Here is a 13,947-nt window from a genome sequence, read left to right as displayed (position 1 = left end):
GTATGTATGTCTTTATTAATATTAATTGTTTATTATTAAAGTAGCGCCACAAGTGTGTAAGATCTCCGTCCATGTAGCAATTGTTATTAATACGGGTCCCAGCGGAGTGTTTCCATGTATTTCCGCACGCTATGACATCTTCTTCTTTCACTGGCAACATATTTCGCTCCTAAAAACGTCTGTTTGCAGTTTTGAACTCCAACCACTGCCCTATACCTATCTACCATTGGAAAATACATCATCGATTTACTTGATTGAAAAAAAAAACCATTGGCATGGTTACGTATTCCATTCGAATGCACGTGTAGATGAGTTGGGAAGAGGGGAGATAGGTGAGTGGGTGGAGGGGCAGGGGAGGGAGAAGGGATTGGGGGAGGGAGTGGGGAGTGGGGGAGAGATGGGAGTGGGGGAGAGATGGGAGGGAGTAGTTGAGGGAGTGGGGGAGAGACAGGGGAGTGGGGGAGAGACAGGGGAGTGGGGGAGAGAGTATTTGAGGGAGTGGGGGAGAGACAGGGGGGTGGGGGAGAGACAGGGGAGTGGGGGAGAGAGAGAGCATGAAGATAGTGTGGGAGGGGGTAGAGAGGGGAAAAGGATCCTATGCTAGCTTTTCTCGTCACCTGGGACGGGTACCCTTCCTGGTAAATAATGTGCCCAGCTGCACTAATCGAGCTCATGGTTGAAGGTGCGCTGCAAGGCCTGAGATAAATGCTGTGAACAATTGATTGTTCATTTGTAATCTACAGATTTTGTGCCTTCTTCACATATTATGGTTAAATTATACAACTTTGTTTCTTATCATCTTCTATACCTGCCTGTCTATCTGTTACCTACACACTCCTGCACCCCTGGATGGATTTGGACCAAATTTGGCAAATCGGTAAAAGGTTGTACCTGCCAGGTTTTAGCGGGGTTAGGAGCTTCTTTGGCCCCCAGGAAACCCCCGGGAACGATTATGGGGTATACTTACTTGCTGTTGAGTAGCCTGGTGTTGGCTTAGCGTTAGGGTGCCGACTTGGAGATCCTAGGATCCTGGATTCGAATCCCGGTCGATTGTTGAATTAACGCCAGGGGGGTTGACTCAGCCTGTCATCCTTCTGAGGTCGGCAAATTGAGTACCAGTTCACTGGCCATTCCCTGTGTGTCACAAGAGGTGACTAACAGGTTTGGCGGCAGGAAGGGCATCTGGCCATAAAACATTGCTTCAAAAAGGGGACCAAGCTGCCCAAAAAGGCCAACCCCTGCTCTGCGGGGAAAATGGCCTCTAAAGGTGGTTCTACTTTTCTACTTACTTGCTGTTGAGGTTGGTTTGAATAGCGCCTCCTTTGGGAAGTTGAGGTTGGTTTGAATAGCGCTTCCTTTGTGGAGGTTGAGGTTGGTTTGAACAGCGCCTCCTTTGGGGAAGTTGAGGTTGGTTTGAAAACGCCTCCTTTGGGGAAGTTGAGCACTACAGTATGATTGAATTTCTCCAGACAAATGCCTCACTGTCAACTTCTGTGGTTATTATTGCCTTGGTTATTGAATTTGAATTGAATTGAATAACCAAGCTTGTGGTTATTCTTGTTCAACCATGGCTCACTCTTCCCATCACTGTCACATCACATCACAATCCTGACAAATCTCACACTCTTACGATGTCTCTCCGAAAAGACCGACTGGACAACCCTCCCATCTACTTTCTGAATAATCCTCTGCAAGAAGTTCTGTCACTCAAGCTTTTGGGTCTCACTATCTGCCATGATCTTTCCTGGGAAAACCACATTTCCAAATCTGGCCTCCAAAGCCAGTCGCCGACTGGGCCTCCTCCGTCGTGCGAAGTCCTTCCTTGGCACACCTGAGCTCCTCACCACATACAAGGCTTTCATCCGCAGCTCAATGGAGTACTGCTCTCCCCTCTGGGCTGGTGCTCCTGCCTCACACCTAGCTCGTCTTCACGCTGTTGAAACCAAAGCGTTCAGAATCATTGGAATCTCCCGCGATGACGCTATCTCCGAGGCCCTTTCACTCACTCACCGCAGGCAGGTTGGTGGTCTTTCCGTCTTCTACCGACTCCTCCCGGCCTTGCTCCCCCAGCTCTCTCTGGGCTCTGTCCCCCAAATATTCCTGCAGGTCGCACAAGATCTGCCTGCAACCCTCTTATGGTTAAACTGCCAAAATCAAGACTCTCTGCTCACCTTCACTCCTTCATTCCTCTTTTCTCCCGCCTCTGGAACAAACTCCCTCACTCTCTTCAATCCCACTCCTCCCTCCAGGTCTTTAAAACGGCTGTTCACCACCATCTCTTATCTTCCCCAATCCAAAACCTTGATCTTTTCTATCCCCGCTAATTTCACCCGAAATCCACTTTTTTGATGTGGCTTTTGACTTCTTTCCTGGAAGTCCTTGGTGTCCTTGCGTTTTATACCTATCCTGCCCCCCCCCCCCCCAGGCCCTCTCCCTCCAAAAACATCTCCCGATGTCCCTGCTCTCAAAGGTTGTGTTTGTGTGCTTCCTCCCCTTCTCTCCCCATCTTGTCGACCGCTCCCCTTTTTATATACTTTGTTTGCTTGTTTGTTTGATTTGTTTCTTTGATAAATGTTAGCTCTTTCACGAGCCTCGACTCTGTATACAAAAAAAAATAATAAACAAACAAACTGGGAACAGGTTCTAGTCAATGATAAATAAAAAAAAGAAGAAGAGCTTTCAACTGCAGAGTGTTACCAGGTGCGGTATATAGATTACTGTACATTCAATCTGAGAGTGAATGATCTATGTTAAAGTAGATCTGTGTGCAGACTCAAATTGGCATAGACACACAGCCCGGTTACAATCGCCTCTCTTGTCATTTGGGGAGGGAGCTATAGGGGAGATGAGGAGGAAGCAACATTTTTTTCATGGAAAGTTCAAATGTAACACAGTTCGGCATTGAACTAGATGGCACAGTGGAACTCCAGTGTTAGTGAAGGTTCTTGTCGGTTTTTGTGTCGGTGGACAAGATAACCAATTCTACCGACTTTAACCCTTCATGAGAGCAAAGTAAAGGGCTAAAGCTTCCCACGGAGATTAGCAAACACTTATCAGCTTTCAGTTGATAAGACGCATTTCTGGCGGAGAAAGCCCTAGTTTATATGAAAAGCTTGAGATAACCCGTTTAAACATTTAGCCTTCCATGGGACACAACCCAGAGGGAATGGAGGTCGGATCAATGGCCCCGAATCCAAGGATTTACTGATCCAGACACGACCTACGAGTGCTCCTCTAATGGGCCACGTATGCTGCAAAACCCATGGAGTGGTCATTCATTCTCATGAAAAAGTGATCTATGAAGGAGGTGGAAAAGCAACCAGACTGACAATGAAATCCCAAGGAATCATCAGGAGGATGCCCACGATGCCTCGATTATCCTCTTATCGACACAAAGGATGTTTGGAGGCATTATGTAATCTCGAGGTGGGGGTAAATGGGGGAAAGGATGGATTAGGAGACATTATGAGAGCAGAGGGGTGATAAAAGGATGGGGGAGGGATGGGTGGGGGTTAAATATGGCAGCTTTGGGGAAACATATATATGTAGCCAGACGTCTATTCCCTACTCAGACGTGGGTTGAATGGAGAAAAAGCAGATGTTAGATGTTGGACAGGAAACTCTTAACAGGCTTAGCAAATGTCATAATATTTTACTGTGTTTGAAAACCTAATTATTAACCAGAGCAATGATTCACCAAACTCATGTTGGTTAAAATAAACCATGCACCCCATTTGTCAGCTCTTCTCGGGTTATGCCTCATCCTTACCTCAATCACTATTATCTATAGTATAACTATGACCTCCCAATCACAGAAACAGTTAATTCCTCGAGTCCCATGACGTCACAAACTATAAATACCCATAACGACCCGTCCCATAATCACATTGGTCATACTCCATCGCTTTTCAAAAACGCAATTTCTATTCACTCGTTGTAAAATCCTGCTGTCATCCCTGTACAATGACGTCACCGTCACAATTAATCACCAATCAACCTTGTCGCCCATACACCTCATCATTCTCATCACAATCCTCGTGCATCCATCAAAATCACAGCCTGTCAATGAATCCATCACATTACGCACTTACAACAGCCCGGACCCCTGCTATTGTTTACAATGACCATTGCGATGAGAACGAACCGTGGTCCCTGGAGCCAGATGGACGAGGAGACGATTCGGATCGAACGAGGTTCGCATCACTAACGGATCACGGTGAACGGGGGCGGCAGGGGGCGCTCCAAAGCTCCTATGATCCTCTTCTTCCAAAGGACTGCCTGTTTGTCGTTAACCCCTTAATGTTTGTCATTAACCATAACCTAATAATGTTTGTAATTAACTTAATAATGTTTGTAATTAACCATAACCTAATAATGTTTGTCATTAACCATAACCTAATAATGTTTGTAATTAACTTAATAATGTTTGTAATTAACCATAACCTAATAATGTTTGTCATTAACCATAACCTAATAATGTTTGTAATTAACTTAATAATGTCTGTAATTAAAGATAACCTAATAATGTTTGTCATTAACCATAACCTATTAATGTTTGTCATTAACCATAACCTAATAATGTTTGTCATTAACCATAACCTATTAATGTTTGTCATTAACCACAACCTAATAATGTTTGTCATTAACCATAACCTATTAATGTTTGTCATTAACCACAACGTAAGAATGTTTGTCATTAACCATAACCTATTAATGTTTGTCATTAACCACAACCTATTAATGTTTGTCATTAACCACAACCTAATAATGTTTGTCATTAACCATAACCGATTAATGTTTGTCATTAACCATAACCTATTATTGTTTGTCATTAACCACAACGTAATAATGTTTGTCATTAACCATAACCTATTAATGTTTGTCATTAACCACAACCTAATAATGTTTGTCATTAACCATAACCTATTAATGTTTGTCATTAACCATAACCTAATAATGTTTTTCATTAACCACAACCTAATAATGTTTGTCATTAACCATAACCTATTAATGTTTGTCATTAACCATAACCGATTATTGTTTGTCATTAACCACAACGTAATAATATTTGTCATTAACCATAACCTATTAATGTTTGTCATTAACCACAACCTAATAATGTTTGTCATTAACCATAACCTATTAATGTTTGTCATTAACCATAACCTAACAATGTTTGTCACTAACCATAACTTATTAATGCTTGTCATTAATCATAACCTAATAATGCTTTTCATTAACCATAACCTATTAATGTTTGGAATTAAACATAACCTAATAATGTTGTTTAGCCATTAATGTGTAATTAACCATAACCCATTAATGTTTTTCATTTACCTAATAATGTTTGTAATTATTCCCCCCCCCACCCCCTCCTCCCCTTCCCATAACCTATTAATGTTTGTCATTAACCACAACCTAATAATGTTTGTCATTAACCATAACCTATTAATGTTTGTCATTAACCATAACCTAACAATGTTTGTCACTAACCATAACTTATTAATGCTTGTCATTAACCATAACCTAATAATGCTTTTCATTAACCATAACCTATTAATGTTTGGAATTAAACATAACCTAATAATGTTTGTCGTTTAGCCATTAATGTGTAATTAACCATAACCCATTAATGTTTTTAATTAACCTAATAATGTTTGTAATTATTCCCCCCCCCTCTCCCCTTCCCATTAACCTAATAATGTTTGTAACATTTCCCCCCCCCCCCTCCCCTTCCCACGCCTCCTGCCCCCAAGCCCTCTCCCTCCCAAACTTCTCCCTGCTCTCAAATGTTGTGGTTGTGTGCTTCCCCTTCTCTCCCCATCTTGTCTTCCGCTCCCTCTTTTTGTATATTTTGTTTGGTTGATTTGTTTGTGAAATAAATGTTAGCTCTTTCACGAGCCTCGATTCAGTATACAAAAAAAAAAAAAATTTTTTTTTAACCCATTGATGTTTGTAATTAAACATAACATAGGAATGTTTGTAATTAACCGAATTATGTTTGTAATTAACCGAATAATGTTTGTAATTAACCTTTGAAGATTATTCGGCATGCTTTGGATGGACTTGAGATTCATGTTTGGGATGGCAGGGGAGGCTATCTATTTATTACATACGCACGGAAGGATTGTGGTGGGGCGGACGTAAATTGAGAATTTAAGGAGAAAAGTTGAGGTAGAAGGGGGATGAATGGCGAGAGAAAGGACGGTCAGGGAGTGTGGGGAAAAACTGGAAGATAGGAGTAGGGGGGATATATATTGTAACGGATTTGGGAAACCGTGCACTTTGTGTAATTTATTGTAAATATACCCCCTTGTAAATAATGTAATGATTCTTTGTAAATACCTCCATTTGTGTAAAGGTCAAGGGTCGTCCCCTAGTTAGTCCACCGCACCACGTTGCAAATCATAGGATCTCTCAATAGTTATATCGTTATTCTGTGTTTCAGTTAAGGCCATGTGTTCAATAGTCGATCTTACGTTGCACCAAATCAAATAAGATAGAGCCCCTTTTCCATAGCGTTTGCCTCCATTACCAACTGCATTCGCCTACATCTCCAACAGCATTCGCCGCCATTGCCCATGTGCTCCAACTCAGAGAAGAAGGGCGTGGCCCGCCCATCGCCATCAAGAGGTGGAGCCAAGAAGCCCTTACGACCAACCAGGAATCGGTGGGCATGGCTTGGTAGGGCGTGGCTATATAACCCGTCACGGGAAGCCTCCACCGCCAGATGAGCGAGGGGGCCAGATGAGAGATGAGTGAGGGAGCATGCATTGAGAGCGCATGAGGCAGAGTTTTTGAGGGAGGTGCTCTGGACAAGTTCTGTGGAGTGAGGTACGAGAGAGAGACGACGCTGCTTCAACCAGCCCCTGCGCGCGCGCAGCTTTGACGCGCTGCCGCGAAGCAACGCCGCCGTGTGAACCAGAGTGCGGCGAGTCGGCGGCCGCTCACCTCCAGCCCTGCCATTCTGCACGGACCCATCTCTCCCTCCAGCGAATCCAACCTGCAATTCCTCATTCGTGTGAGTCTGTTTGTTCTGTCCTGTGGGTATAAGTTAAGCTTGTTTTTAAGAATTGCACTGTGTCTTCTTTCCCTGTAAATTACATGTCTTTTCTTCTGTTTGATTTTTGTTTGTGTAAATAATTAATAAATACCTGTTCTCCCTTTACTTTGGTTTTCATTCACATCCGATCGCTTTCGTGATTTCTTAATTGAGTACCTGTGGCACGATTTTTGGCCAACCGCTTCGCAATCGGGTTAGTCATTGCTAACGGCTCGGATTCTGGATTGCTAAACCGCTCGGCAATTACCATCTTGTCCGGGATTCGAGCGGAGTTACCCACCTGCCTTGTGGAGGGATTGGCGGAGGTGTATGGGAATCCCTTGACCAATCACCTTGGCCAATCCCACCCCACGGGGGGGGCGGGGTAGCTTCAGGAAGGGAGACGGCCAGTGTAAAAGACTAGGGGATTAAACCCCCCCTCGGTAAGGGGAGTGCCGTCGTCCGATTCCGTAACAATATCAAGCATTTTGGTAGAGGAGTCATTTAAAATACGTGTCGTCATACTTGCGTACATAATATATTCATGGACCCTATCTCATTTGAAAGTGCACTGCTCCTCTGCCTTTCGATTACATTTAATTAATAATTAAATTAATAATAGAATTAATAATACATTTAATAAGTAATTATACCAACACAAGTGGGGTCACCAGTGGGAATCCCATGGGCATGGACGTGTGTGACATTTGAACATCTTCATTTCAATGCTGCACATTCATTTTACAAAATGGTAACTGGCAATTTATCAGATCCACTGGGTCACACACGGGGGAGTGGGTCACACATGGGGGAAGAGGGTCACGCATGGGAGAGTGGGTCACACGCTTGGTGGTGGGTCACACACGGGGGGGGGGGGGGGAGGTCACATGTGGAGAGGGTCACATGCGGAGGGGAGGGGGTGACATGTGGGCGGGAGGGGGGTGACACGTGGGGGAAGGGTGGTCACACACGGGGGGGGTGGGGGTGGGGGTGGGTCACACACGTGGGAGAGGGTCACACGTGGTGGGTTGGGTCAGACATGAGGGGGGGTCACACATGGGGGGGTCACACATGAGGGGGTGGTTCACACACGGTGGGTGGGGGGTGGGTCACACATGGGGTGGTGGGTCACATGCTGGGGGGGCACGCATGGGGGGGGGAGGTCACACACGGGGGGGGGGGGGGGGTGAGACACACGGGGGTTGGGAGGGGTGAGACACACGGGGGTAGGGTCACACACGGGGGGTCACACACGGGGGGGGGTCACACACACGGGGGGGGGTCACACACAGGGGGTGGGTCACAAACGGGGGGGGGTGGGTCACACACACGGGGGGGGGGGGGGGTTATTCACACACGGGGGTGAGTCACACACGGGGGGGTCACACACGGGTGGGGTGGGTCACACACGGGAGGTGGGGGGGTGGGTCACACACACATGGGGGTGGGAGGGGGGCTGGGTCACACACAGGGGGGCGGGGTCACACAAGGGGGAGGGGGAGAGGATCACAGCGTTTATTGGTGTCTCATTCTGGTCCCTCATTCTTTTATTCATTTTGAAAATGGCAGTTGCAAATGACCCTCATGCAACTCATTGAGGAAGCGTTGACATAAAGAAGCAGGAATGGCCACCCACATGCCCCACATTACGTAGCATTGAGCTAAAGACAGCTCGGATGAACTGACGCATATGTATCATATTCTGACGTTGAGAGCAACTCGCACCACGTACCTTACAAAACAACGTCCCAACACGTGATAGCACGGGATCACGACGAATGGCAGCGGCCACTTCCGCAGCGATTATCTTACTATAATTCACCAAATGTCTGTCCGTCTGTCTGTCCGTCTGTTCGAAGGTACCGCAGAAACGTCTGAACCGATCGCAACGATATTTTGGGTGGGTATTCCTGGTATCTCCTGGAGTAAAATAGGGTATATTGTTTTTCGAATTTCAGCTTTGGCCTCCAGCATTTTCAGGTTTGGACTCCCGCATGCCGTTATTTTCCCGGGTGCCGCACAAATGGCTGTACCGATTGCTGCACAGCAGCACCGATCAGACTTGGTGACCTCGGATAAAGACCTTTTATGAGGACATGGGTTGAATCCCTGCTTGAGAGAATGCCAATCCCCTCCCCGCCATCACGGCCGTCTCTCCAACTCACAATCCCTCGAGATATGCGGAAAGGACGACCCAAAACCAATTATCTTCTTTTTGATTCGTATATAAACATCATTAAGAGTAAATAATGACCTCGGCCAAAGTTCAAATGACGTGAGTTTAATCTCTACATGAGAGAATTCCACATAGCTATTTGGGCGGTGTATACGCTAACAGATCTCTGTCTCCATCGATCTTGCCAAGGTCGTAACACCTATCGTCTCAAAACCCTTTTAACTGTTGACTTGGTCGTTTTTACAATGAAGGAAACATTAACAATGTTGTTAAAAGTTTATTTTGTGATTAATTTATGATTGGAGTTATGTTGTTTGGAATGAAAAAAGAGATATCGAGTTCAAGTAAATGACGACATGCCGTGATGGTTTCTACTTTCTAAACGTGAACGCGGATCGCCATATGCAGATTCGCCACGGTCCCACGATCGATGTTTCTATACGTGAACGTACCCGTTTGTTTGCGAACGGGTACGTTTTTCATGGAAGTCCTTTACGAACTTGCTGTCCATGTCTGACACGACTGAAGGTGCCACAGGAATGTGGAATTTATTGGTTTCATGCTTTAGCATTCGCCGTATCTGCATTGCCTGTTTGCTTCTGGCCTCCCACCCGTGCTAGCTCAGGTATCTCACTAGTAATCATAATTACTGGACTAGATTATGGCCAGTCTGTGTTTATTTATTGATTTCACATCTGTGAATTGCATGTCCATGCACACGTGAAATGGAGTTTCTTTATTAATCCTGGATGTGAACACGATTCAGCCTTGAAAACTCGTGCGAAAACAAAATAATTTTTTATAAAAGATTTCACGATTTTATTTCCTATAGCTATTCCTATATTCTATGGATGATGTATAATCGCTCCGAATGAAACAGGCATTGTCTGGTTTCCTTTGCTTGAGTTGCAATCAAAATGTACCTTTGTTTCTTCAAAAGTAATTTATGATCGAAGATGTGTTGATTCAGTCTCAAAATGCACATCAGAGGCCTATGGAGCCCGTGACTTTTCTTCATTTTTAAACTAGAATGTATCGAAAACCTTTCGCTTTACAAAGTAATCGATATAATAATACCGTAAGGACTCGACTTTGTTATCCCTTTTACGCCGCACCCAGTGACCCGATGCCCACGGCACTAATGGATTTACGATCTACGAACCACGCTCTTTGTTTATCACGTACAGCCATACTCGAAAAATCTGAATTAGCCGATGTTGGGGCCCAAAAACATCCGATTAACGGCCGATACGACGCCATCTTATGACTCCATCGTATTGGCGTCTGCTGGGTGAAGGCGCAGCAAGCCGTCCGCTGATTGGACAGTCTAAGGCGACAGCAAGCCATCTACTGAGTGGACAATCCTGAGCATGCATTCCGCCATTTGTGCCGGTGTCGTCAATCGCGCTGTACGCGAACCTCATCAGGTGGGTTTACCATAATTTCTTCCATATACTGTGATTACAACGAAGTGAAACCGATCAGCAGCCCATCAGTATCATATAAAGCAATAAATACCAAGGCTTCAGCTTCTGAAAGCTTAAAACAAAGTGTACTTCGCCGAGTGACGAAACGTAAGCGTAGGCCTCGGCCCTACCTATCCAGTTGTTGTTTCCGTTGTGTAAGGGGGGAAAAAAACAAACATTTTGGCCTCAGACCTTTGAGAGTACGTCGTTCCGTGAACTTTTTGAACGGGCCTCTTATGCCATGCTTCGTCAACGTTGGGTTGTTTTTAAATGATTTGAAGGATTACCTTAAGCACCGTGAATAGAGCAGTTTATTGTTCTTCAAAGACTGGCTGCTACGTGCTAGCCGGTGTGTAAGTTGACTCAATATGATGGTAACTTTGCAATTTAGTCAGGTTCACTATGTTTTTTCGTTCAAAATTTTGGTAGCTTAGCAAAACTATACATTTTTGGAATATTCAGAGCATGAGGAATCCAAAAATTAATGTTTACATTTGCGTAGACACCTTTGCGAAAATGACACTCAGGACAGTGATGAAGATCTGTAAAAGCATATTCCTGAACGGTATAGACCTCGTAGATTCTGTGTATAGGACTTATAGTTCAATCTGATACTACCTATAACTTCCTATAACAACCTATAACTTCAAAGGACTTGCAATATCATGTATTATGTAATACAGTTATATCACAAATATAAAGACTGTAGCGGTTACCGCTAGATGCACACAATCGCCTTGCACCGGCCAGAACACGGCCAGACGCGCCTCTCCCGGGCATGCCCGGACTCACTGTTCCCGGGCACGCCCGAACCTCCCGGGCACGCCCGGTCTCGTCTTTCCCGGGCATGCCCGCTCTCGCCTTTCCAGGGCTCACCCAGAGCGTCCGGGCATGCCCGCTATCGCCTTTTCAGGGCTCGCCCAGAGCGACCGGGCATGCCCGCTATCGCCTTTCCAGGGCTCGCCCAGAGCGTCTGGGCATGCCCGCTATCGCCTTTCCAGGGCTCGCCCAGAGCGCCCGGGCACGCCCAGCCTCGACTTGCCAGGCCGCAGCCAAACACGCCCGGGCAGGTCCAGACTCGCCTTTCCAAGGCTCGCCCTTGACACCCGGGCATGCCCGGTATAGCTTTTGCCGGGCAAACTTCCCGACATAAATGTGTATATATATTGCTGCCCGATAAACGGGCTTGTGAGAATACCTGAGCTGTTTTGTTTCAATAAAGCAACTCGGATGAATTCCGTCTTTGGTCGCGTCAATTCTTTCGACTCGTGTTGGAGCGCAGCTCCTTCACTGGTGACCTACCGACATGGATACGGCAGTGACGCTTAAACTGCCTACCTTCTGGGAGGCTCACGCGGCTGTTTGGTTCGCTCAGGCGGACTCTCAGTTCGCCCTGCGAGGCATCACCGCGGACGACACCCGCTTCCACCATGTTGTGGCGGCGCTCGGTTCCGCCACCGCGGCCCGCGCCTTGAGCCTCCTCGAGCACCCGCCGGCTGCTGACAAATACGACGCGCTGAAGACACTCCTCCTCGACGCTTTCGCCCTCTCACCGGCAGCACGCGCACGGCGCCTGCTCGCTCTGCCCGAGCTCGGCGACATGCGCCCGTCAGAGCGCATGGACTATATGCTCTCGTTGTTCGGTGAGCACTCTCCGGATTTTCTGTTCCGCGAGCTGTTCCTTCGCCAGCTGCCTCACCCAGTACGCCTCGCCCTGGCTGGCACGTTGATCACGGATTCCCGCGCCCTCGCCAGGGAAGCCGATAAGATCTCCTCGGCGGGCCAGCACATCGGCGCGGTTACCTGGAGCCCGCCGCCGTCCGAGGCGACGCCCACGACGCCCGAGCGCCCTGCGCGGTTGGAGGCCGAACTGCCGGTGCAACTGGCGGCCGCCACGCCGCACCGCCCGCTTCCGACACGACGGCCGGGGCCTCCACCTGACCGTGCGTGGTGTTATTACCACGCTAGGTTCGGAAACAAGGCTCGGACGTGCCGGCCCCCGTGCACTTTCGGCAGGTCGGGAAACGGCCGGGCCGGCGTTCATTCCCAGCCATGAGCGCCGGCCACTCGGGCAACTTGCTGTTTATTCGGGACAAAGCGTCTGGGTGGCGTTTCCTGTGTGACACCGGCGCCCAACTGAGCGTCATACCCGCCTCCGACCAGGACAGGCGGGACGCCGTTTGCGGCCCCTCTTTGGTCGCTGCTAATGGCTCGGCCATACGCACTTTTGGCCCACGCGTCGTCACCCTCTGCTTCGGCAGCCAGCGTTTTCAATGGACTTTTGTGACCGCCTGCGTCCCCATGGCTTTGCTGGGCGCCGACTTCCTCTGCGCGCACGGGCTGCTGGTCGACGTCAAACGTCGTCGCCTTGTCAACGCCGAGACCTTCAGCTCCCTGGCGTGCACGATGAGCAGCTCCGCGCCGACCGAACTGGCGTGCGCCCTCCCGGCAGCGAACGAGTTCGCTCGCCTGCTTGCAGAATTCCCGGCCCTCACGCGGCCGACGTTTTCGGCCGTCGCGGTGCGGCACGGGATCGAACACCACATACCCACTACGGGCCCGCCGGTCTACGCCAGGGCCCGCCGCCTCGACCCGGCCAAGCTCGCCGTGGCGAAGGCCGAGTTCGACGCGTTGGAGCACCTCGGCATCGTGCGGCGCTCCGATAGCGCGTGGGCCTCGCCACTGCACATCGTGCCAAAGCCGGGGGGTGGATGGCGCCCGTGTGGTGACTACCGCCGTCTCAACGACGCTACCACCCCCGACAGGTACCCGATCCTGCATATTCAGGACTTTTCCGCCCGTTTGGCGGGACGGGTCATCTTTTCGAAAATTGACCTGATACGGGGCTACCACCAGGTACCTGTCCGGGCGGCCGACGTCCCGAAGACGGCCGTCATCACGCCGTTCGGCCTGTTCGAATTTTTGCGGATGCCGTTTGGCCTCAAGAACGCGGCCCAGGCGTTCCAGCGCTTGATGGACGGCGTGCTGCGCGACCTGCCGTTTCTTTTCGTCTATCTGGACGATATCCTCGTCGCCAGCACATCCCGCGCCAAGCACCTCCTCCACCTCCGAACATTGTTCGGTCGCCTCAGCGAGCACGGCTTAATTGTCAACCCGGTCAAATGCCACTTCGGCGTGACGACCGTTGACTTTTTGGGCCACCGCATCACCAAGACCGGGGCCGTGCCGCTGCCGACCAAGGTCGAGGCCATCACCACGTTCCCGCGTCCCCGTTCCATCAAGGCCCTCCAAGAGTTCCTCGG

The 13,947-nt window shown here is 48.4% G+C and overlaps 1 protein-coding gene across 2 annotated transcripts in view; it reads right to left on the bottom strand.

Annotated features, from left to right (window-relative positions):
* Window positions 1-4,222, bottom strand: part of LOC137434106 (uncharacterized) — a 51,785-nt gene extending 47,563 nt beyond the window's left edge. For both annotated transcript variants that reach the window (XR_013624754.1, XM_068126789.2), the window contains exon 1: window positions 4,145-4,222. The gene's annotated coding sequence lies outside the window, so the exon portion shown is untranslated. The remainder of the gene's footprint in view (window positions 1-4,144) is intronic.
* Between the last annotated feature and the right edge of the window lie 9,725 nt (window positions 4,223-13,947).

Source organism: Myxine glutinosa, chromosome 10, assembly GCF_964187855.1.
Source record: "Myxine glutinosa chromosome 10, kmMyxGlut1.1, whole genome shotgun sequence".
Classification (NCBI taxonomy): domain Eukaryota; kingdom Metazoa; phylum Chordata; class Myxini; order Myxiniformes; family Myxinidae; genus Myxine; species Myxine glutinosa.
The sequence above is the reverse complement of the archived record's forward strand: the minus strand, read 5'-3'. Positions and strand labels throughout refer to the sequence as shown.